Source organism: Schistocerca serialis, chromosome 2, assembly GCF_023864345.2.
Source record: "Schistocerca serialis cubense isolate TAMUIC-IGC-003099 chromosome 2, iqSchSeri2.2, whole genome shotgun sequence".
In the NCBI taxonomy this organism is placed as follows: Eukaryota; Metazoa; Arthropoda; class Insecta; order Orthoptera; family Acrididae; genus Schistocerca; species Schistocerca serialis.
Genome location: NC_064639.1, coordinates 168,995,910 through 169,017,650, shown reverse-complemented (window position 1 = coordinate 169,017,650; position 21,741 = coordinate 168,995,910). Strand labels below are relative to the sequence as shown.

The window sequence follows — 21,741 nt, the reverse complement described above, 5'->3', positions numbered from 1 at the left end:
TCCTCTGCGTGTGTCGAAGGCTGCACGCGCCCAACGAATGACAGGAGGTGCAACGAGCAACAGTGCGTCTCACACACGCGGCGGTGCGCCCGCTAATTCGGCCGTCGGTCTGCTGGGACGCCGGGCGCGCCCCCCGCGCCGTCCGCGAGGAACTGGCTGTTGCAGAAGGAAGTGCTTTCGTCAAATGCGGCGGAAAACTAACATTTTGTGTGTTGGGAGAGAAGCCGAACGCGAATTCCGCCGTGCTCCTACCTTGCACGAGTGCCAACGGCCATACCATGATGAATACACCGGTTCTCGTCCGATCACCGAAGTTAAGCATCATTGGGCCCGGTTAGTACTTGGATGGGTGACCGCCTGGGAAACCCGGGTGCTGTTGGCTCCCTTCCTTTTCTTTTTGTTTTGTTATTATGTCGCTACCCCTGCCAGCCCAATTTTCAAACTGCCTTTCTGTTGTGACAAAGATGCTTCCTTAACCCTTTTAAACTACTGTAATGGTACGAAAATGCAGTAATTAACTCAGTTTGAGGGAGAATGTGCTAACCAAGTTTGCCAAGAAGACTTTGATAACGACAAAACAGTACGAATCGGCAGTTGATTTCTGAAATACGTCACCGCCAATTTTTGTGTAAAGTTCCAAATTTGATTTGTAATCACGAATTTATTCCTTAGTCGTCTCGTCTCGTCCCGCAGACGTTTGTCGTGCTTGCGCTGTCATATGGACCACGACCCGAGCGGCAGCGAGCGGCAGTCGAGCAAAGTCGGGACAAGTCGGGACGGGGACAGGGATAGGAATGGCGCGAATGCACTGCAAACTACGCAGACACCTGGTGTGAGGCGAGGAAGCCCACATCGCTACCAGTGGCGCCCTCCAGCACGACACTGCCACACCCCGCACAGGCCCTCCGCTGGACACCAGGGACAAGATGCGTCCTCCGCGTGTGTCGAAGGCTGCACGCGCCCAACGAATGACAGGAGGTGCAACGAGCAACAGTGCGTCTCACACACGCGGCGGTGCGCCCGCTAATTCGGCCGTCGGTCTGCTGGGACGCCGGGCGCGCCCCCCGCGCCGTCCGCGAGGAACTGGCTGTTGCAGAAGGAAGTGCTTTCGTCAAATGCGGCGGAAAACTAACATTTTGTGTGTTGGGAGAGAAGCCGAACGCGAATTCCGCCGTGCTCCTACCTTGCACGAGTGCCAACGGCCATACCATGATGAATACACCGGTTCTCGTCCGATCACCGAAGTTAAGCATCATTGGGCCCGGTTAGTACTTGGATGGGTGACCGCCTGGGAAACCCGGGTGCTGTTGGCTCCCTTCCTTTTCTTTTTGTTTTGTTATTATGTCGCTACCCCTGCCAGCCCAATTTTCAAACTGCCTTTCTGTTGTGACAAAGATGCTTCCTTAACCCTTTTAAACTACTGTAATGGTACGAAAATGCAGTAATTAACTCAGTTTGAGGGAGAATGTGCTAACCAAGTTTGCCAAGAAGACTTTGATAACGACAAAACAGTACGAATCGGCAGTTGATTTCTGAAATACGTCACCGCCAATTTTTGTGTAAAGTTCCAAATTTGATTTGTAATCACGAATTTATTCCTTAGTCGTCTCGTCTCGTCCCGCAGACGTTTGTCGTGCTTGCGCTGTCATATGGACCACGACCCGAGCGGCAGCGAGCGGCAGTCGAGCAAAGTCGGGACAAGTCGGGACGGGGACAGGGATAGGAATGGCGCGAATGCACTGCAAACTACGCAGACACCTGGTGTGAGGCGAGGAAGCCCACATCGCTACCAGTGGCGCCCTCCAGCACGACACTGCCACACCCCGCACAGGCCCTCCGCTGGACACCAGGGACAAGATGCGTCCTCCGCGTGTGTCGAAGGCTGCACGCGCCCAACGAATGACAGGAGGTGCAACGAGCAACAGTGCGTCTCACACACGCGGCGGTGCGCCCGCTAATTCGGCCGTCGGTCTGCTGGGACGCCGGGCGCGCCCCCCGCGCCGTCCGCGAGGAACTGGCTGTTGCAGAAGGAAGTGCTTTCGTCAAATGCGGCGGAAAACTAACATTTTGTGTGTTGGGAGAGAAGCCGAACGCGAATTCCGCCGTGCTCCTACCTTGCACGAGTGCCAACGGCCATACCATGATGAATACACCGGTTCTCGTCCGATCACCGAAGTTAAGCATCATTGGGCCCGGTTAGTACTTGGATGGGTGACCGCCTGGGAAACCCGGGTGCTGTTGGCTCCCTTCCTTTTCTTTTTGTTTTGTTATTATGTCGCTACCCCTGCCAGCCCAATTTTCAAACTGCCTTTCTGTTGTGACAAAGATGCTTCCTTAACCCTTTTAAACTACTGTAATGGTACGAAAATGCAGTAATTAACTCAGTTTGAGGGAGAATGTGCTAACCAAGTTTGCCAAGAAGACTTTGATAACGACAAAACAGTACGAATCGGCAGTTGATTTCTGAAATACGTCACCGCCAATTTTTGTGTAAAGTTCCAAATTTGATTTGTAATCACGAATTTATTCCTTAGTCGTCTCGTCTCGTCCCGCAGACGTTTGTCGTGCTTGCGCTGTCATATGGACCACGACCCGAGCGGCAGCGAGCGGCAGTCGAGCAAAGTCGGGACAAGTCGGGACGGGGACAGGGATAGGAATGGCGCGAATGCACTGCAAACTACGCAGACACCTGGTGTGAGGCGAGGAAGCCCACATCGCTACCAGTGGCGCCCTCCAGCACGACACTGCCACACCCCGCACAGGCCCTCCGCTGGACACCAGGGACAAGATGCGTCCTCCGCGTGTGTCGAAGGCTGCACGCGCCCAACGAATGACAGGAGGTGCAACGAGCAACAGTGCGTCTCACACACGCGGCGGTGCGCCCGCTAATTCGGCCGTCGGTCTGCTGGGACGCCGGGCGCGCCCCCCGCGCCGTCCGCGAGGAACTGGCTGTTGCAGAAGGAAGTGCTTTCGTCAAATGCGGCGGAAAACTAACATTTTGTGTGTTGGGAGAGAAGCCGAACGCGAATTCCGCCGTGCTCCTACCTTGCACGAGTGCCAACGGCCATACCATGATGAATACACCGGTTCTCGTCCGATCACCGAAGTTAAGCATCATTGGGCCCGGTTAGTACTTGGATGGGTGACCGCCTGGGAAACCCGGGTGCTGTTGGCTCCCTTCCTTTTCTTTTTGTTTTGTTATTATGTCGCTACCCCTGCCAGCCCAATTTTCAAACTGCCTTTCTGTTGTGACAAAGATGCTTCCTTAACCCTTTTAAACTACTGTAATGGTACGAAAATGCAGTAATTAACTCAGTTTGAGGGAGAATGTGCTAACCAAGTTTGCCAAGAAGACTTTGATAACGACAAAACAGTACGAATCGGCAGTTGATTTCTGAAATACGTCACCGCCAATTTTTGTGTAAAGTTCCAAATTTGATTTGTAATCACGAATTTATTCCTTAGTCGTCTCGTCTCGTCCCGCAGACGTTTGTCGTGCTTGCGCTGTCATATGGACCACGACCCGAGCGGCAGCGAGCGGCAGTCGAGCAAAGTCGGGACAAGTCGGGACGGGGACAGGGATAGGAATGGCGCGAATGCACTGCAAACTACGCAGACACCTGGTGTGAGGCGAGGAAGCCCACATCGCTACCAGTGGCGCCCTCCAGCACGACACTGCCACACCCCGCACAGGCCCTCCGCTGGACACCAGGGACAAGATGCGTCCTCTGCGTGTGTCGAAGGCTGCACGCGCCCAACGAATGACAGGAGGTGCAACGAGCAACAGTGCGTCTCACACACGCGGCGGTGCGCCCGCTAATTCGGCCGTCGGTCTGCTGGGACGCCGGGCGCGCCCCCCGCGCCGTCCGCGAGGAACTGGCTGTTGCAGAAGGAAGTGCTTTCGTCAAATGCGGCGGAAAACTAACATTTTGTGTGTTGGGAGAGAAGCCGAACGCGAATTCCGCCGTGCTCCTACCTTGCACGAGTGCCAACGGCCATACCATGATGAATACACCGGTTCTCGTCCGATCACCGAAGTTAAGCATCATTGGGCCCGGTTAGTACTTGGATGGGTGACCGCCTGGGAAACCCGGGTGCTGTTGGCTCCCTTCCTTTTCTTTTTGTTTTGTTATTATGTCGCTACCCCTGCCAGCCCAATTTTCAAACTGCCTTTCTGTTGTGACAAAGATGCTTCCTTAACCCTTTTAAACTACTGTAATGGTACGAAAATGCAGTAATTAACTCAGTTTGAGGGAGAATGTGCTAACCAAGTTTGCCAAGAAGACTTTGATAACGACAAAACAGTACGAATCGGCAGTTGATTTCTGAAATACGTCACCGCCAATTTTTGTGTAAAGTTCCAAATTTGATTTGTAATCACGAATTTATTCCTTAGTCGTCTCGTCTCGTCCCGCAGACGTTTGTCGTGCTTGCGCTGTCATATGGACCACGACCCGAGCGGCAGCGAGCGGCAGTCGAGCAAAGTCGGGACAAGTCGGGACGGGGACAGGGATAGGAATGGCGCGAATGCACTGCAAACTACGCAGACACCTGGTGTGAGGCGAGGAAGCCCACATCGCTACCAGTGGCGCCCTCCAGCACGACACTGCCACACCCCGCACAGGCCCTCCGCTGGACACCAGGGACAAGATGCGTCCTCCGCGTGTGTCGAAGGCTGCACGCGCCCAACGAATGACAGGAGGTGCAACGAGCAACAGTGCGTCTCACACACGCGGCGGTGCGCCCGCTAATTCGGCCGTCGGTCTGCTGGGACGCCGGGCGCGCCCCCCGCGCCGTCCGCGAGGAACTGGCTGTTGCAGAAGGAAGTGCTTTCGTCAAATGCGGCGGAAAACTAACATTTTGTGTGTTGGGAGAGAAGCCGAACGCGAATTCCGCCGTGCTCCTACCTTGCACGAGTGCCAACGGCCATACCATGATGAATACACCGGTTCTCGTCCGATCACCGAAGTTAAGCATCATTGGGCCCGGTTAGTACTTGGATGGGTGACCGCCTGGGAAACCCGGGTGCTGTTGGCTCCCTTCCTTTTCTTTTTGTTTTGTTATTATGTCGCTACCCCTGCCAGCCCAATTTTCAAACTGCCTTTCTGTTGTGACAAAGATGCTTCCTTAACCCTTTTAAACTACTGTAATGGTACGAAAATGCAGTAATTAACTCAGTTTGAGGGAGAATGTGCTAACCAAGTTTGCCAAGAAGACTTTGATAACGACAAAACAGTACGAATCGGCAGTTGATTTCTGAAATACGTCACCGCCAATTTTTGTGTAAAGTTCCAAATTTGATTTGTAATCACGAATTTATTCCTTAGTCGTCTCGTCTCGTCCCGCAGACGTTTGTCGTGCTTGCGCTGTCATATGGACCACGACCCGAGCGGCAGCGAGCGGCAGTCGAGCAAAGTCGGGACAAGTCGGGACGGGGACAGGGATAGGAATGGCGCGAATGCACTGCAAACTACGCAGACACCTGGTGTGAGGCGAGGAAGCCCACATCGCTACCAGTGGCGCCCTCCAGCACGACACTGCCACACCCCGCACAGGCCCTCCGCTGGACACCAGGGACAAGATGCGTCCTCCGCGTGTGTCGAAGGCTGCACGCGCCCAACGAATGACAGGAGGTGCAACGAGCAACAGTGCGTCTCACACACGCGGCGGTGCGCCCGCTAATTCGGCCGTCGGTCTGCTGGGACGCCGGGCGCGCCCCCCGCGCCGTCCGCGAGGAACTGGCTGTTGCAGAAGGAAGTGCTTTCGTCAAATGCGGCGGAAAACTAACATTTTGTGTGTTGGGAGAGAAGCCGAACGCGAATTCCGCCGTGCTCCTACCTTGCACGAGTGCCAACGGCCATACCATGATGAATACACCGGTTCTCGTCCGATCACCGAAGTTAAGCATCATTGGGCCCGGTTAGTACTTGGATGGGTGACCGCCTGGGAAACCCGGGTGCTGTTGGCTCCCTTCCTTTTCTTTTTGTTTTGTTATTATGTCGCTACCCCTGCCAGCCCAATTTTCAAACTGCCTTTCTGTTGTGACAAAGATGCTTCCTTAACCCTTTTAAACTACTGTAATGGTACGAAAATGCAGTAATTAACTCAGTTTGAGGGAGAATGTGCTAACCAAGTTTGCCAAGAAGACTTTGATAACGACAAAACAGTACGAATCGGCAGTTGATTTCTGAAATACGTCACCGCCAATTTTTGTGTAAAGTTCCAAATTTGATTTGTAATCACGAATTTATTCCTTAGTCGTCTCGTCTCGTCCCGCAGACGTTTGTCGTGCTTGCGCTGTCATATGGACCACGACCCGAGCGGCAGCGAGCGGCAGTCGAGCAAAGTCGGGACAAGTCGGGACGGGGACAGGGATAGGAATGGCGCGAATGCACTGCAAACTACGCAGACACCTGGTGTGAGGCGAGGAAGCCCACATCGCTACCAGTGGCGCCCTCCAGCACGACACTGCCACACCCCGCACAGGCCCTCCGCTGGACACCAGGGACAAGATGCGTCCTCTGCGTGTGTCGAAGGCTGCACGCGCCCAACGAATGACAGGAGGTGCAACGAGCAACAGTGCGTCTCACACACGCGGCGGTGCGCCCGCTAATTCGGCCGTCGGTCTGCTGGGACGCCGGGCGCGCCCCCCGCGCCGTCCGCGAGGAACTGGCTGTTGCAGAAGGAAGTGCTTTCGTCAAATGCGGCGGAAAACTAACATTTTGTGTGTTGGGAGAGAAGCCGAACGCGAATTCCGCCGTGCTCCTACCTTGCACGAGTGCCAACGGCCATACCATGATGAATACACCGGTTCTCGTCCGATCACCGAAGTTAAGCATCATTGGGCCCGGTTAGTACTTGGATGGGTGACCGCCTGGGAAACCCGGGTGCTGTTGGCTCCCTTCCTTTTCTTTTTGTTTTGTTATTATGTCGCTACCCCTGCCAGCCCAATTTTCAAACTGCCTTTCTGTTGTGACAAAGATGCTTCCTTAACCCTTTTAAACTACTGTAATGGTACGAAAATGCAGTAATTAACTCAGTTTGAGGGAGAATGTGCTAACCAAGTTTGCCAAGAAGACTTTGATAACGACAAAACAGTACGAATCGGCAGTTGATTTCTGAAATACGTCACCGCCAATTTTTGTGTAAAGTTCCAAATTTGATTTGTAATCACGAATTTATTCCTTAGTCGTCTCGTCTCGTCCCGCAGACGTTTGTCGTGCTTGCGCTGTCATATGGACCACGACCCGAGCGGCAGCGAGCGGCAGTCGAGCAAAGTCGGGACAAGTCGGGACGGGGACAGGGATAGGAATGGCGCGAATGCACTGCAAACTACGCAGACACCTGGTGTGAGGCGAGGAAGCCCACATCGCTACCAGTGGCGCCCTCCAGCACGACACTGCCACACCCCGCACAGGCCCTCCGCTGGACACCAGGGACAAGATGCGTCCTCCGCGTGTGTCGAAGGCTGCACGCGCCCAACGAATGACAGGAGGTGCAACGAGCAACAGTGCGTCTCACACACGCGGCGGTGCGCCCGCTAATTCGGCCGTCGGTCTGCTGGGACGCCGGGCGCGCCCCCCGCGCCGTCCGCGAGGAACTGGCTGTTGCAGAAGGAAGTGCTTTCGTCAAATGCGGCGGAAAACTAACATTTTGTGTGTTGGGAGAGAAGCCGAACGCGAATTCCGCCGTGCTCCTACCTTGCACGAGTGCCAACGGCCATACCATGATGAATACACCGGTTCTCGTCCGATCACCGAAGTTAAGCATCATTGGGCCCGGTTAGTACTTGGATGGGTGACCGCCTGGGAAACCCGGGTGCTGTTGGCTCCCTTCCTTTTCTTTTTGTTTTGTTATTATGTCGCTACCCCTGCCAGCCCAATTTTCAAACTGCCTTTCTGTTGTGACAAAGATGCTTCCTTAACCCTTTTAAACTACTGTAATGGTACGAAAATGCAGTAATTAACTCAGTTTGAGGGAGAATGTGCTAACCAAGTTTGCCAAGAAGACTTTGATAACGACAAAACAGTACGAATCGGCAGTTGATTTCTGAAATACGTCACCGCCAATTTTTGTGTAAAGTTCCAAATTTGATTTGTAATCACGAATTTATTCCTTAGTCGTCTCGTCTCGTCCCGCAGACGTTTGTCGTGCTTGCGCTGTCATATGGACCACGACCCGAGCGGCAGCGAGCGGCAGTCGAGCAAAGTCGGGACAAGTCGGGACGGGGACAGGGATAGGAATGGCGCGAATGCACTGCAAACTACGCAGACACCTGGTGTGAGGCGAGGAAGCCCACATCGCTACCAGTGGCGCCCTCCAGCACGACACTGCCACACCCCGCACAGGCCCTCCGCTGGACACCAGGGACAAGATGCGTCCTCCGCGTGTGTCGAAGGCTGCACGCGCCCAACGAATGACAGGAGGTGCAACGAGCAACAGTGCGTCTCACACACGCGGCGGTGCGCCCGCTAATTCGGCCGTCGGTCTGCTGGGACGCCGGGCGCGCCCCCCGCGCCGTCCGCGAGGAACTGGCTGTTGCAGAAGGAAGTGCTTTCGTCAAATGCGGCGGAAAACTAACATTTTGTGTGTTGGGAGAGAAGCCGAACGCGAATTCCGCCGTGCTCCTACCTTGCACGAGTGCCAACGGCCATACCATGATGAATACACCGGTTCTCGTCCGATCACCGAAGTTAAGCATCATTGGGCCCGGTTAGTACTTGGATGGGTGACCGCCTGGGAAACCCGGGTGCTGTTGGCTCCCTTCCTTTTCTTTTTGTTTTGTTATTATGTCGCTACCCCTGCCAGCCCAATTTTCAAACTGCCTTTCTGTTGTGACAAAGATGCTTCCTTAACCCTTTTAAACTACTGTAATGGTACGAAAATGCAGTAATTAACTCAGTTTGAGGGAGAATGTGCTAACCAAGTTTGCCAAGAAGACTTTGATAACGACAAAACAGTACGAATCGGCAGTTGATTTCTGAAATACGTCACCGCCAATTTTTGTGTAAAGTTCCAAATTTGATTTGTAATCACGAATTTATTCCTTAGTCGTCTCGTCTCGTCCCGCAGACGTTTGTCGTGCTTGCGCTGTCATATGGACCACGACCCGAGCGGCAGCGAGCGGCAGTCGAGCAAAGTCGGGACAAGTCGGGACGGGGACAGGGATAGGAATGGCGCGAATGCACTGCAAACTACGCAGACACCTGGTGTGAGGCGAGGAAGCCCACATCGCTACCAGTGGCGCCCTCCAGCACGACACTGCCACACCCCGCACAGGCCCTCCGCTGGACACCAGGGACAAGATGCGTCCTCCGCGTGTGTCGAAGGCTGCACGCGCCCAACGAATGACAGGAGGTGCAACGAGCAACAGTGCGTCTCACACACGCGGCGGTGCGCCCGCTAATTCGGCCGTCGGTCTGCTGGGACGCCGGGCGCGCCCCCCGCGCCGTCCGCGAGGAACTGGCTGTTGCAGAAGGAAGTGCTTTCGTCAAATGCGGCGGAAAACTAACATTTTGTGTGTTGGGAGAGAAGCCGAACGCGAATTCCGCCGTGCTCCTACCTTGCACGAGTGCCAACGGCCATACCATGATGAATACACCGGTTCTCGTCCGATCACCGAAGTTAAGCATCATTGGGCCCGGTTAGTACTTGGATGGGTGACCGCCTGGGAAACCCGGGTGCTGTTGGCTCCCTTCCTTTTCTTTTTGTTTTGTTATTATGTCGCTACCCCTGCCAGCCCAATTTTCAAACTGCCTTTCTGTTGTGACAAAGATGCTTCCTTAACCCTTTTAAACTACTGTAATGGTACGAAAATGCAGTAATTAACTCAGTTTGAGGGAGAATGTGCTAACCAAGTTTGCCAAGAAGACTTTGATAACGACAAAACAGTACGAATCGGCAGTTGATTTCTGAAATACGTCACCGCCAATTTTTGTGTAAAGTTCCAAATTTGATTTGTAATCACGAATTTATTCCTTAGTCGTCTCGTCTCGTCCCGCAGACGTTTGTCGTGCTTGCGCTGTCATATGGACCACGACCCGAGCGGCAGCGAGCGGCAGTCGAGCAAAGTCGGGACAAGTCGGGACGGGGACAGGGATAGGAATGGCGCGAATGCACTGCAAACTACGCAGACACCTGGTGTGAGGCGAGGAAGCCCACATCGCTACCAGTGGCGCCCTCCAGCACGACACTGCCACACCCCGCACAGGCCCTCCGCTGGACACCAGGGACAAGATGCGTCCTCTGCGTGTGTCGAAGGCTGCACGCGCCCAGCTACACCTCGGTGCCTGGCGCGCTGTGTTTACCTCGTGCGACTGGGCCGGCGGCGCCTCGCGTGTCGTCTGCTTCTTCTGCCTCGTGGCTGTATTACTACCTGACTGTAAGTAATGGAAATGATTTACGATGATAGTGAGGAAAGGCAGAATAACGTCCAATGTGAATTTGATCGTTCAGTAGATAAACCTTCGGCCTTTGAGATTCACCGTTGGATATTAGAGGACTTGATGTTACGGCATGATGACGTTCTTGGCATACAGTTTGATACGTTCCTTAATTCAGTGTTTTTAAAATTGAAATCTCCTGACATGTGTGATACTGTTGTGTCTGTCAATGACGGTGTGCGTAAATTTCGACATCTTGACGGTAAAATTAGTAATGTGACTGTGTCGCACGCTGGCTTCGGCGTTAGGCAAATTCGCATCTTTAACTTGCCCTTTGAAATACGTAATGATACCATTTCACGTTATTTGCGGCCGTACGGTACCGTTTTGTCGGTGATTAAGGAAAAGTGGTCCTCTGCCTATTTGTTTCAAGTCGAAAACGGTGTGCGGAGTGTGAAAATGGTTGTCAGACAGCACATTCCGTCATTTATTTTGGTCAACGGCCACCGTGCGTTTGTGACTTATAGTGGACAGCCTCAGACTTGTTCCTTTTGTAGTGGCGTTGGTCATTACCGGCAAGATTGTCCTAAACGTAAACGGCCTGTTCAATTACCGATTGACGACGGTTTGCGCGGGGCCAGCTTTGCCTCTGTCGCTGCTTCGGTCTTAGGTACAGCCCCCCCCGCACCCGCGCGCCGCGTGGCCGATGCTAACCTAGCTGACGCCGAGGTTGCCATGGATGTGTCCACTCCCGATTGTGACCTTGCTTCTGTGTCTGCCGTTTCCGCGCCTGCTACGGCTACCGTGCAGACTGACGAAAGTTTGTCTTTCCCACGTGTTTCACTTGAGTCTGTGTCCGACCCCACGCCCGCGTCGGCGACTGATGTAGTGTCGGACCCTGTTCCGCAGCCTGTTACGGTACAGGAATTTTCTGATACGTTGACTGCCTCAGTTGACGTGGCTGCCGGTGCTCCTGTTCGCTCTGCTGCCGTGGAGACGCGGGAATTTTTTGCGACTCCGAAACCGCGGCGTGATGAATTTCCGTCTCGCAGTTCTAGCCGGCAACGTGCTCGTAGTGTCGGTCGGTCGCCTTCCTCTGATAGGGGGTTTACCCGACCCGACCGCAGTCCGTCTCCAATTGACCGTTCGCCCGCCGGTTCCCGGCAGTCGCGAGTTGGTCGGCACGACTCACAACAGCGTGTCGCGCGTCGGGACCTAGACCGCGAGCGGCGGCCGTCTCAGGCTTCCGGCTCCGGGCCTCCGACACAGCAGTCGCAACACCACCAGCGTGCCGCTTCTCGCCATCCGCTGCCTGACGATCTCACCGTGGCCGATCAGAAGCGTGATGTCGCTGTTCGACATTTACGTACCGTTTTAAGTCAGCCGCCCGCAGGTGCCGATTCGGTATTGCCGGCCGACACGGCTTTGGCTGCGGTGCCGCCGCAATTGCCGACCAAACGGAAGGCTGAAGACACCCACAAGCGTCGTGTCTGTCCTTCTGCCCCCGAGCGAGTGCCGGCTTCTTCTCCCGACGTGGAGATGCCCGTTGCCGCTCCTTTGTCGGTGGCTTCCGGTGGCACAGATTCTGGGACCGCGTCCGCCCCCACTCCCGTGTACCCCACTGAGTGGGCGGAGGATGTGGAAGGCGGTGAGACTTAGTGGATTCTTTGTTGTCCCCTAATCCAGTTGGCGGGAATTACTCCCGTCTTTTAGAGAACTTTTTATCCTTCTTTGGTGGCCGAAATTCCGTCCATGTTTGCTGTCTCTTTTTAACAAAGTTGGCTGAAATTCCGTCCATGTTGCTGCCTGTTTTTGACGTGAGGAGCGTTTTGTGCATGTGTATTTCATTTGTGTATGGGGCCTGAGCATTGTTCGTGGCATATCTTCTCTATCAATGTTCTTCTCTGTTGTTCCCTGATCCAGTTGCCAGGGATTCCTCCCGTCTTTATTAGCGACCATTTTATCCCTTTTGGTGGCTGAAATTCCGTCTATGTCTGCTGACTGTTTTTAACTGAGGAGTTTTTTGTGCTTGTATATTTTATTTGTGTATGGAGCCTGAGCGTTGTTCGTGGAATGTTTTAACTCTCAATGTTAACAAGTTGAGTAATCCGCACAAGTTGTCGGCTTTGCTCACTTTTTTACATGACTCCCACTGTCATGTGGCATTTTTACAGGAAGTTACGCGTCAGGCTCTGTTGTTTTTACTTGACACTTCTGATTTTACTGTCGTTGATAATATAATGTCCGACGAACAGACTGGTACTGCTATCTTAATCCGTCCTGGATTTGATGTTAGCAATATTGAAATATTGCCAAATGGCCGCGCTATAGCATGTACCGTCAATGGTCTTGCCTTTGTTAACGTGTATGCTCATGCCGGTGACAAGCCAGCGCGGAATAAATTTTATGGTCTGGATCTCTGTCCACTTCTCCATCGTAATCATACTGACTTAGTGATCGGTGGTGATTTTAATGCTGTGATTGATGGTCGTGATCAGGAGCCGCGTCCCAACTGGTGCCAGGAATTGCGTACGTTGGTTGACAGCTTTCGGCTCCGCGACACGTGGCGTGTGCTGCATCCGGATAAGACGCATTTCACCCACTTTTACGCCACCGGTCACAGTCGCTTGGACAGGATCTATGTGTCTTCGCCGCTCGCTGCCCACGTCCGGCAGGTGGACGTGTTGCCGGTTATTTTTTCAGACCATTGCGGTTACATGTGTCAGCTTCTCCTGCCGCGTGCGCGCCCTCCTCGGCGCCGCAATATTTGGAAATTTAACTGTAGCCTTTTGGACGATGCCAGTCTCACGTCTCAATTTACTGCGTTGTGGCGCAAGCTCTTGCGTGGTAAAGGCGATGACGGCAGTACTATCGGGTGGTGGGTGGCGGTCGCCAAGCCGGCTATTCGGCGTTTTTTAATCGATTTTAGCCGCGATGCGGCGCATTGGCGTCGGTCGACGGCACGTTTTTACCAGGACTGTTTAAAGGATATCGCTCAGCGCGTCGCAATGTCACCTGAGTTGCTTCCGGTTTTTAATCAATTCAAAGCCAAGCTCCTCGATGATCTTCGTCGGAAGGGTGTTGGGGCTATCGCGCGGAGCCAACCGGTGGGCGACGTGGAAGGGGAACCGCTCTCTCTCTACCACCTGAGCAGGGAGCGCCGGCGGCGCGAGCGGTTGGCCATCCGTAAATGGATCCAGCGAGATGGCACGTCCACCTCCGATGGTGCGGCCATTGAGCGCGAAGTTCACGCGCACTTTGAGACGCTCTTTCGACAGGTTGACGTCGACGCCGGGGCGCTGCGCGATTTTTTGCAGAGGGTCCCACGTATGTTAACACGACAAGATAGAGCCATTTTAAATGAACCTTTTACCCTTGATGACTTAAATACAGCTGTGAAATGCAGTCCTAGGGGCCGGTCCCCTGGACTGGACGGGATTCCTGCCGAATTTTATTTAAAATTTTTCAGTCTTTTAAGTGATGTTTTAATTGCCATTATGAATGAGGTCCATAACGGCGTTGCTATTCCTGCGGAATTTTCAGAAGGGCGCATTGCACTCGTTCCAAAATCGGCCGCAACACCAAATCTTGACAATGTCCGTCCTATAACCTTGCTGAACGCCGACTATAAAATTATAGCGCGGTGTATCACGCACAGGTTGACGAACGTTATGCCAAGGGTGGTGAGTGACCATCAGACTTGCGCTGTCAGGGACCGTAACATATTCGATGCTGTTCTGGCGTACCGGGATTGTATCGGATATGTTAAAAGTCACAGGCTCCGGACGGCTGCGATAATGCTGGTCGACTTCAAAAACGCTTTCGATCGGATTAGTCACACCTATCTGCGGCGGGTCTTGGTCGGTTTCGGATTTGGTTTTAAACTGACGACGATGGTGCACAATATTTTAAGGAATGCCACGTCACGGGTTGTAATAAACGGAACTCCCAGTCGTGTTATACCTATTAGCCGCTCAGTTCGCCAGGGCTGCCCCTTGTCTATGTCGCTCTTCGCTTTGGCGTTGGATCCGCTCCTCCGCTGTATCGCCCAGGAATGCCGGGGCATACGCATTGGTGACGATCAGCTGATCTGTAGAGCGTATGCCGACGACCTCGGCGTGTTCCTCGATCAGCCAGAGGATATTGACAGGTTACATGGTGTTCTGCAGCGATTTGAGAGGGCAACGGGGGCTATCGTTAATCCTCGGAAAACTGTTTTACTCCCTCTTACACCTCGCCTGCGTACTGTTCGCGGCGACTGGTTTTGTGTCAAGCCACGGCAGACTGTCCTTGGTGTCATTCTGACCGACAATACGCAGCGTATGGAAGCTCTTAATTGGCGGTCCACGCTGTATAAGGTCAGGGCCGTTGCGAAACTGTGTGCCTCTAGGAACTTGGCGCTCCGTCAACGAGTGACCCTTATCAACACGCAGATTTTGGCCAAAGCATGGTATTTGGCACAAGTCCTCCCTGTGCCGAAGCAACTGGAACGGGCCATTCAACAGGCGGTCTATTGGTTGCTGTGGAAGGGTGACATATTTAAAGTCTCCCTGGCCACCTGCACCTTGAGTCTGACGGAGGGGGGGCTGGGTTTCGTTGACTTTCGCAACAAATGTGCGGCACTCTTCGTGAAGCGGACTACCGTGGTGCTTGACAAGGGGCCGTGCAGTCCGACGGCTGCTTTATTCCATGCCTATCGCCCACCATCGGTGGTTGCTCCGGTCTCGGTCAGTAATATTCCGTACACGTTGAACTTTGTCCGCCGGTATTATGTGTATAACAGTTACCTGGTGCTCGGTGATGTCCGTGCGTGCAATGTCGGTGACGTTGTGCGCGCTCTTCGGGGATCGCCAAGCAGGAATAAATGGGAGTATCGGCTACCTCAGCACGACTGGAGGATGGTGTGGCGGAACCTTGCCGCCGCCGTTATTCCGCCCCATGTTTACGGAACATGGTATAAAGTGGTCAACCGCACATTTCCGACTAATGCTAAGCTGCACTCCATCGATCTGATTCCTTCGGGAGTCTGTGATGCGTGTCCTGAGGAGGACACCATCGAACACCGATTCGAATGTCGGAAATTCCGTGATGTCTGGGACATTGCGTGTGACATGGTGCGTCTAATCAACAGAGTGGACAGGCGCCAGGTGACAGCCCTGGACGCCATCGTGCCTCAGTGTGCGGCGTATCCGGCCACCAAACGGAATGCAACTCTTTGGATTTTGGGACACACGGTTTTTTGTATTTTCACCCTGAAATTGACTACTGCCGTCGACTTTCTGTCTTACCTGTGGGCGGAACATCGTCTGACCCTTGGTCGACCGGCTTATTCCTCGACTTTCGCCAATTTTTTGCATGTTGCCTTGGCCCATGCCTTCACTAAATTGTCACTTACCCGATAAGACTACATACCCGATCTTGACATTTTTACTTTTCCTATCTGATACTACTGCCACTAATCCTGTTGGCGTGTTATGACGAACCCTTGCTTACCAACGGACTTCATTTCTTGGATACTGATTTTATGGCATGGTAAAGGTGTGTTTCTAATGGACCGTACATTAACGTAAACGTACACGTGACCTACAGTTATGTGAATGGTGTTTTGTCCGTCAAAAGTTCTTTTATGTTTGCTTTACTTTCTGTTCCTCCTTTATTTCTTTCTTGTTATTTGTTCTTTTCTCGCGGCGACTGAGGGGGCCGTGTCGCGGTGATCATTTTATCACAGTTGGTGAGTGTCTGAATGTGGGACACTTTCCTATTGCTGTGCGTCGACGTTTGTTTTATTCTCCATGTACCATCCGTCGACCGTTAGCGGCGACATATTTTTTTTTTTCGGACTTTAATTTACTTTCATTTATATTCCGGTGGATTCACTTCTTTGGCGGATGCCACATGCCTGTTGCTTTGGCAGGTTGTCGTTGGTGTGGATCACTGTCACGGCAAGCTGCAATGGTGTACAGTGGCCAATTTTGTTTCTCTTATTTGTAATGAAGTCTGGGGAGCGGATTCCCTTGCATTTCTTTTTTTTTGTATGGGAGGATGCACATTCTTTTCTGTTTCTTGTCGTGGAAGCACACAGCACATACCCACGCCGGCACACCTCGCCGATGAAGGCACTATTAGGGGGCCTTACCCCGCATCCCTTGCAGAAGTCAACGGCACCTTTATAGCTGAAGAAGCTCGCCAAGGGAAGGCGTTTTGTTAAAAAAAAAAAAAAAAAAAAGGTGGGTGAAAAAAAAAAAAAAAAAAAAAAAGGTGCTGTTGGCTCCCTTCCTTTTCTTTTTGTTTTGTTATTATGTCGCTACCCCTGCCAGCCCAATTTTCAAACTGCCTTTCTGTTGTGACAAAGATGCTTCCTTAACCCTTTTAAACTACTGTAATGGTACGAAAATGCAGTAATTAACTCAGTTTGAGGGAGAATGTGCTAACCAAGTTTGCCAAGAAGACTTTGATAACGACAAAACAGTACGAATCGGCAGTTGATTTCTGAAATACGTCACCGCCAATTTTTGTGTAAAGTTCCAAATTTGATTTGTAATCACGAATTTATTCCTTAGTCGTCTCGTCTCGTCCCGCAGACGTTTGTCGTGCTTGCGCTGTCATATGGACCACGACCCGAGCGGCAGCGAGCGGCAGTCGAGCAAAGTCGGGACAAGTCGGGACGGGGACAGGGATAGGAATGGCGCGAATGCACTGCAAACTACGCAGACACCTGGTGTGAGGCGAGGAAGCCCACATCGCTACCAGTGGCGCCCTCCAGCACGACACTGCCACACCCCGCACAGGCCCTCCGCTGGACACCAGGGACAAGATGCGTCCTCCGCGTGTGTCGAAGGCTGCACGCGCCCAACGAATGACAGGAGGTGCAACGAGCAACAGTGCGTCTCACACACGCGGCGGTGCGCCCGCTAATTCGGCCGTCGGTCTGCTGGGACGCCGGGCGCGCCCCCCGCGCCGTCCGCGAGGAACTGGCTGTTGCAGAAGGAAGTGCTTTCGTCAAATGCGGCGGAAAACTAACATTTTGTGTGTTGGGAGAGAAGCCGAACGCGAATTCCGCCGTGCTCCTACCTTGCACGAGTGCCAACGGCCATACCATGATGAATACACCGGTTCTCGTCCGATCACCGAAGTTAAGCATCATTGGGCCCGGTTAGTACTTGGATGGGTGACCGCCTGGGAAACCCGGGTGCTGTTGGCTCCCTTCCTTTTCTTTTTGTTTTGTTATTATGTCGCTACCCCTGCCAGCCCAATTTTCAAACTGCCTTTCTGTTGTGACAAAGATGCTTCCTTAACCCTTTTAAACTACTGTAATGGTACGAAAATGCAGTAATTAACTCAGTTTGAGGGAGAATGTGCTAACCAAGTTTGCCAAGAAGACTTTGATAACGACAAAACAGTACGAATCGGCAGTTGATTTCTGAAATACGTCACCGCCAATTTTTGTGTAAAGTTCCAAATTTGATTTGTAATCACGAATTTATTCCTTAGTCGTCTCGTCTCGTCCCGCAGACGTTTGTCGTGCTTGCGCTGTCATATGGACCACGACCCGAGCGGCAGCGAGCGGCAGTCGAGCAAAGTCGGGACAAGTCGGGACGGGGACAGGGATAGGAATGGCGCGAATGCACTGCAAACTACGCAGACACCTGGTGTGAGGCGAGGAAGCCCACATCGCTACCAGTGGCGCCCTCCAGCACGACACTGCCACACCCCGCACAGGCCCTCCGCTGGACACCAGGGACAAGATGCGTCCTCCGCGTGTGTCGAAGGCTGCACGCGCCCAACGAATGACAGGAGGTGCAACGAGCAACAGTGCGTCTCACACACGCGGCGGTGCGCCCGCTAATTCGGCCGTCGGTCTGCTGGGACGCCGGGCGCGCCCCCCGCGCCGTCCGCGAGGAACTGGCTGTTGCAGAAGGAAGTGCTTTCGTCAAATGCGGCGGAAAACTAACATTTTGTGTGTTGGGAGAGAAGCCGAACGCGAATTCCGCCGTGCTCCTACCTTGCACGAGTGCCAACGGCCATACCATGATGAATACACCGGTTCTCGTCCGATCACCGAAGTTAAGCATCATTGGGCCCGGTTAGTACTTGGATGGGTGACCGCCTGGGAAACCCGGGTGCTGTTGGCTCCCTTCCTTTTCTTTTTGTTTTGTTATTATGTCGCTACCCCTGCCAGCCCAATTTTCAAACTGCCTTTCTGTTGTGACAAAGATGCTTCCTTAACCCTTTTAAACTACTGTAATGGTACGAAAATGCAGTAATTAACTCAGTTTGAGGGAGAATGTGCTAACCAAGTTTGCCAAGAAGACTTTGATAACGACAAAACAGTACGAATCGGCAGTTGATTTCTGAAATACGTCACCGCCAATTTTTGTGTAAAGTTCCAAATTTGATTTGTAATCACGAATTTATTCCTTAGTCGTCTCGTCTCGTCCCGCAGACGTTTGTCGTGCTTGCGCTGTCATATGGACCACGACCCGAGCGGCAGCGAGCGGCAGTCGAGCAAAGTCGGGACAAGTCGGGACGGGGACAGGGATAGGAATGGCGCGAATGCACTGCAAACTACGCAGACACCTGGTGTGAGGCGAGGAAGCCCACATCGCTACCAGTGGCGCCCTCCAGCACGACACTGCCACACCCCGCACAGGCCCTCCGCTGGACACCAGGGACAAGATGCGTCCTCCGCGTGTGTCGAAGGCTGCACGCGCCCAACGAATGACAGGAGGTGCAACGAGCAACAGTGCGTCTCACACACGCGGCGGTGCGCCCGCTAATTCGGCCGTCGGTCTGCTGGGACGCCGGGCGCGCCCCCCGCGCCGTCCGCGAGGAACTGGCTGTTGCAGAAGGAAGTGCTTTCGTCAAATGCGGCGGAAAACTAACATTTTGTGTGTTGGGAGAGAAGCCGAACGCGAATTCCGCCGTGCTCCTACCTTGCACGAGTGCCAACGGCCATACCATGATGAATACACCGGTTCTCGTCCGATCACCGAAGTTAAGCATCATTGGGCCCGGTTAGTACTTGGATGGGTGACCGCCTGGGAAACCCGGGTGCTGTTGGCTCCCTTCCTTTTCTTTTTGTTTTGTTATTATGTCGCTACCCCTGCCAGCCCAATTTTCAAACTGCCTTTCTGTTGTGACAAAGATGCTTCCTTAACCCTTTTAAACTACTGTAATGGTACGAAAATGCAGTAATTAACTCAGTTTGAGGGAGAATGTGCTAACCAAGTTTGCCAAGAAGACTTTGATAACGACAAAACAGTACGAATCGGCAGTTGATTTCTGAAATACGTCACCGCCAATTTTTGTGTAAAGTTCCAAATTTGATTTGTAATCACGAATTTATTCCTTAGTCGTCTCGTCTCGTCCCGCAGACGTTTGTCGTGCTTGCGCTGTCATATGGACCACGACCCGAGCGGCAGCGAGCGGCAGTCGAGCAAAGTCGGGACAAGTCGGGACGGGGACAGGGATAGGAATGGCGCGAATGCACTGCAAACTACGCAGACACCTGGTGTGAGGCGAGGAAGCCCACATCGCTACCAGTGGCGCCCTCCAGCACGACACTGCCACACCCCGCACAGGCCCTCCGCTGGACACCAGGGACAAGATGCGTCCTCCGCGTGTGTCGAAGGCTGCACGCGCCCAACGAATGACAGGAGGTGCAACGAGCAACAGTGCGTCTCACACACGCGGCGGTGCGCCCGCTAATTCGGCCGTCGGTCTGCTGGGACGCCGGGCGCGCCCCCCGCGCCGTCCGCGAGGAACTGGCTGTTGCAGAAGGAAGTGCTTTCGTCAAATGCGGCGGAAAACTAACATTTTGTGTGTTGGGAGAGAAGCCGAACGCGAATTCCGCCGTGCTCCTACCTTGCACGAGTGCCAACGGCCATACCATGATGAATACACCGGTTCTCGTCCGATCACCGAAGTTAAGCATCATTGGGCCCGGTTAGTACTTGGATGGGTGACCGCCTGGGAAACCCGGGTGCTGTTGGCTCCCTTCCTTTTCTTTTTGTTTTGTTATTATGTCGCTACCCCTGCCAGCCCAATTTTCAAACTGCCTTTCTGTTGTGACAAAGATGCTTCCTTAACCCTTTTAAACTACTGTAATGGTACGAAAATGCAGTAATTAACTCAGTTTGAGGGAGAATGTGCTAACCAAGTTTGCCAAGAAGACTTTGATAACGACAAAACAGTACGAATCGGCAGTTGATTTCTGAAATACGTCACCGCCAATTTTTGTGTAAAGTTCCAAATTTGATTTGTAATCACGAATTTATTCCTTAGTCGTCTCGTCTCGTCCCGCAGACGTTTGTCGTGCTTGCGCTGTCATATGGACCACGACCCGAGCGGCAGCGAGCGGCAGTCGAGCAAAGTCGGGACAAGTCGGGACGGGGACAGGGATAGGAATGGCGCGAATGCACTGCAAACTACGCAGACACCTGGTGTGAGGCGAGGAAGCCCACATCGCTACCAGTGGCGCCCTCCAGCACGACACTGCCACACCCCGCACAGGCCCTCCGCTGGACACCAGGGACAAGATGCGTCCTCTGCGTGTGTCGAAGGCTGCACGCGCCCAACGAATGACAGGAGGTGCAACGAGCAAAAGTGCGTCTCACACACGCGGCGGTGCGCCCGCTAATTCGGCCGTCGGTCTGCTGGGACGCCGGGCGCGCCCCCCGCGCCGTCCGCGAGGAACTGGCTGTTGCAGAAGGAAGTGCTTTCGTCAAATGCGGCGGAAAACTAACATTTTGTGTGTTGGGAGAGAAGCCGAACGCGAATTCTGCCGTGCTCCTACATTGCACGAGTGCCAACGGCCATACCATGATGAATACACCGGTTCTCGTCCGATCCCCGAAGTTAAGCATCATTGGGCCCGGTTAGTACTTGGATGGGTGACCGCCTGGGAAACCCGGGTGCCGTTGGCTCCTTTCCTTTCTTTTTGGTTTTGTTATTATGTCGCTACCCCTGCCAGCCCAATTTTCAAACTACCTTTCTGTTGTGACAAAGATGCTTCCTTAACCCTTTTAAACTACTGTAGTGGTAAGAAAATGCAGTAATTAAGAAACTTAAAAGAAAAGGTGCTGTTGGCTCCTTTCCTTTCTTTTTGGTTTTGTTATTATGTCGCTACCCCTGCCAGCCCAATTTTCAAACTACCTTTCTGTTGTGACAAAGATGCTTCCTTAACCCTTTTAAACTACTGTAGTGGTAAGAAAATGCAGTAATTAAAAAACTTAAAAGAAAAGGTGCTGTTGGCTCCTTTCCTTTTTTTGTTTTGTTATTATGTCGCTACCCCTGCCAGCCCAATTTTCAAACTACCTTTCTGTTGTGACAAAGATGCTTCCTTAAGCCTTTTAAACTA

At 53.0% G+C, this 21,741-nt stretch overlaps 16 non-coding genes across 16 annotated transcripts; all 16 read left to right on the top strand.

The window, feature by feature from the left end:
• Positions 1 to 263: 263 nt before the first annotated feature.
• Positions 264 to 382, top strand: LOC126459380 (5S ribosomal RNA). The gene has a single exon (XR_007585892.1). It is a non-coding gene; the product is annotated as a 5S ribosomal RNA (ribosomal RNA).
• Positions 383 to 1,194: 812 nt separating this feature from the next.
• Positions 1,195 to 1,313, top strand: LOC126459368 (5S ribosomal RNA). The gene has a single exon (XR_007585890.1). It is a non-coding gene; the product is annotated as a 5S ribosomal RNA (ribosomal RNA).
• Positions 1,314 to 2,125: 812 nt separating this feature from the next.
• Positions 2,126 to 2,244, top strand: LOC126459356 (5S ribosomal RNA). Its single transcript, XR_007585879.1, has one exon. It is a non-coding gene; the product is annotated as a 5S ribosomal RNA (ribosomal RNA).
• Positions 2,245 to 3,056: 812 nt separating this feature from the next.
• On the top strand, positions 3,057 to 3,175 carry LOC126459345 (5S ribosomal RNA). The gene has a single exon (XR_007585868.1). It is a non-coding gene; the product is annotated as a 5S ribosomal RNA (ribosomal RNA).
• An 812-nt stretch (positions 3,176 to 3,987) lies between these two features.
• On the top strand, positions 3,988 to 4,106 carry LOC126459333 (5S ribosomal RNA). The gene has a single exon (XR_007585857.1). It is a non-coding gene; the product is annotated as a 5S ribosomal RNA (ribosomal RNA).
• An 812-nt stretch (positions 4,107 to 4,918) lies between these two features.
• LOC126459320 (5S ribosomal RNA) lies at positions 4,919 to 5,037 on the top strand. The gene has a single exon (XR_007585845.1). It is a non-coding gene; the product is annotated as a 5S ribosomal RNA (ribosomal RNA).
• An 812-nt stretch (positions 5,038 to 5,849) lies between these two features.
• LOC126459308 (5S ribosomal RNA) lies at positions 5,850 to 5,968 on the top strand. Its single transcript, XR_007585834.1, has one exon. It is a non-coding gene; the product is annotated as a 5S ribosomal RNA (ribosomal RNA).
• An 812-nt stretch (positions 5,969 to 6,780) lies between these two features.
• LOC126459296 (5S ribosomal RNA) lies at positions 6,781 to 6,899 on the top strand. Its single transcript, XR_007585823.1, has one exon. It is a non-coding gene; the product is annotated as a 5S ribosomal RNA (ribosomal RNA).
• An 812-nt stretch (positions 6,900 to 7,711) lies between these two features.
• Positions 7,712 to 7,830, top strand: LOC126459284 (5S ribosomal RNA). The gene has a single exon (XR_007585812.1). It is a non-coding gene; the product is annotated as a 5S ribosomal RNA (ribosomal RNA).
• An 812-nt stretch (positions 7,831 to 8,642) lies between these two features.
• LOC126459272 (5S ribosomal RNA) lies at positions 8,643 to 8,761 on the top strand. Its single transcript, XR_007585801.1, has one exon. It is a non-coding gene; the product is annotated as a 5S ribosomal RNA (ribosomal RNA).
• Positions 8,762 to 9,573: 812 nt separating this feature from the next.
• LOC126459260 (5S ribosomal RNA) lies at positions 9,574 to 9,692 on the top strand. Its single transcript, XR_007585790.1, has one exon. It is a non-coding gene; the product is annotated as a 5S ribosomal RNA (ribosomal RNA).
• A 7,772-nt stretch (positions 9,693 to 17,464) lies between these two features.
• Positions 17,465 to 17,583, top strand: LOC126459152 (5S ribosomal RNA). Its single transcript, XR_007585779.1, has one exon. It is a non-coding gene; the product is annotated as a 5S ribosomal RNA (ribosomal RNA).
• Positions 17,584 to 18,395: 812 nt separating this feature from the next.
• LOC126459033 (5S ribosomal RNA) lies at positions 18,396 to 18,514 on the top strand. Its single transcript, XR_007585765.1, has one exon. It is a non-coding gene; the product is annotated as a 5S ribosomal RNA (ribosomal RNA).
• Positions 18,515 to 19,326: 812 nt separating this feature from the next.
• LOC126458915 (5S ribosomal RNA) lies at positions 19,327 to 19,445 on the top strand. The gene has a single exon (XR_007585753.1). It is a non-coding gene; the product is annotated as a 5S ribosomal RNA (ribosomal RNA).
• Positions 19,446 to 20,257: 812 nt separating this feature from the next.
• On the top strand, positions 20,258 to 20,376 carry LOC126458796 (5S ribosomal RNA). The gene has a single exon (XR_007585741.1). It is a non-coding gene; the product is annotated as a 5S ribosomal RNA (ribosomal RNA).
• An 812-nt stretch (positions 20,377 to 21,188) lies between these two features.
• Positions 21,189 to 21,307, top strand: LOC126459351 (5S ribosomal RNA). The gene has a single exon (XR_007585874.1). It is a non-coding gene; the product is annotated as a 5S ribosomal RNA (ribosomal RNA).
• The last annotated feature ends 434 nt before the right edge of the window (positions 21,308 to 21,741 follow it).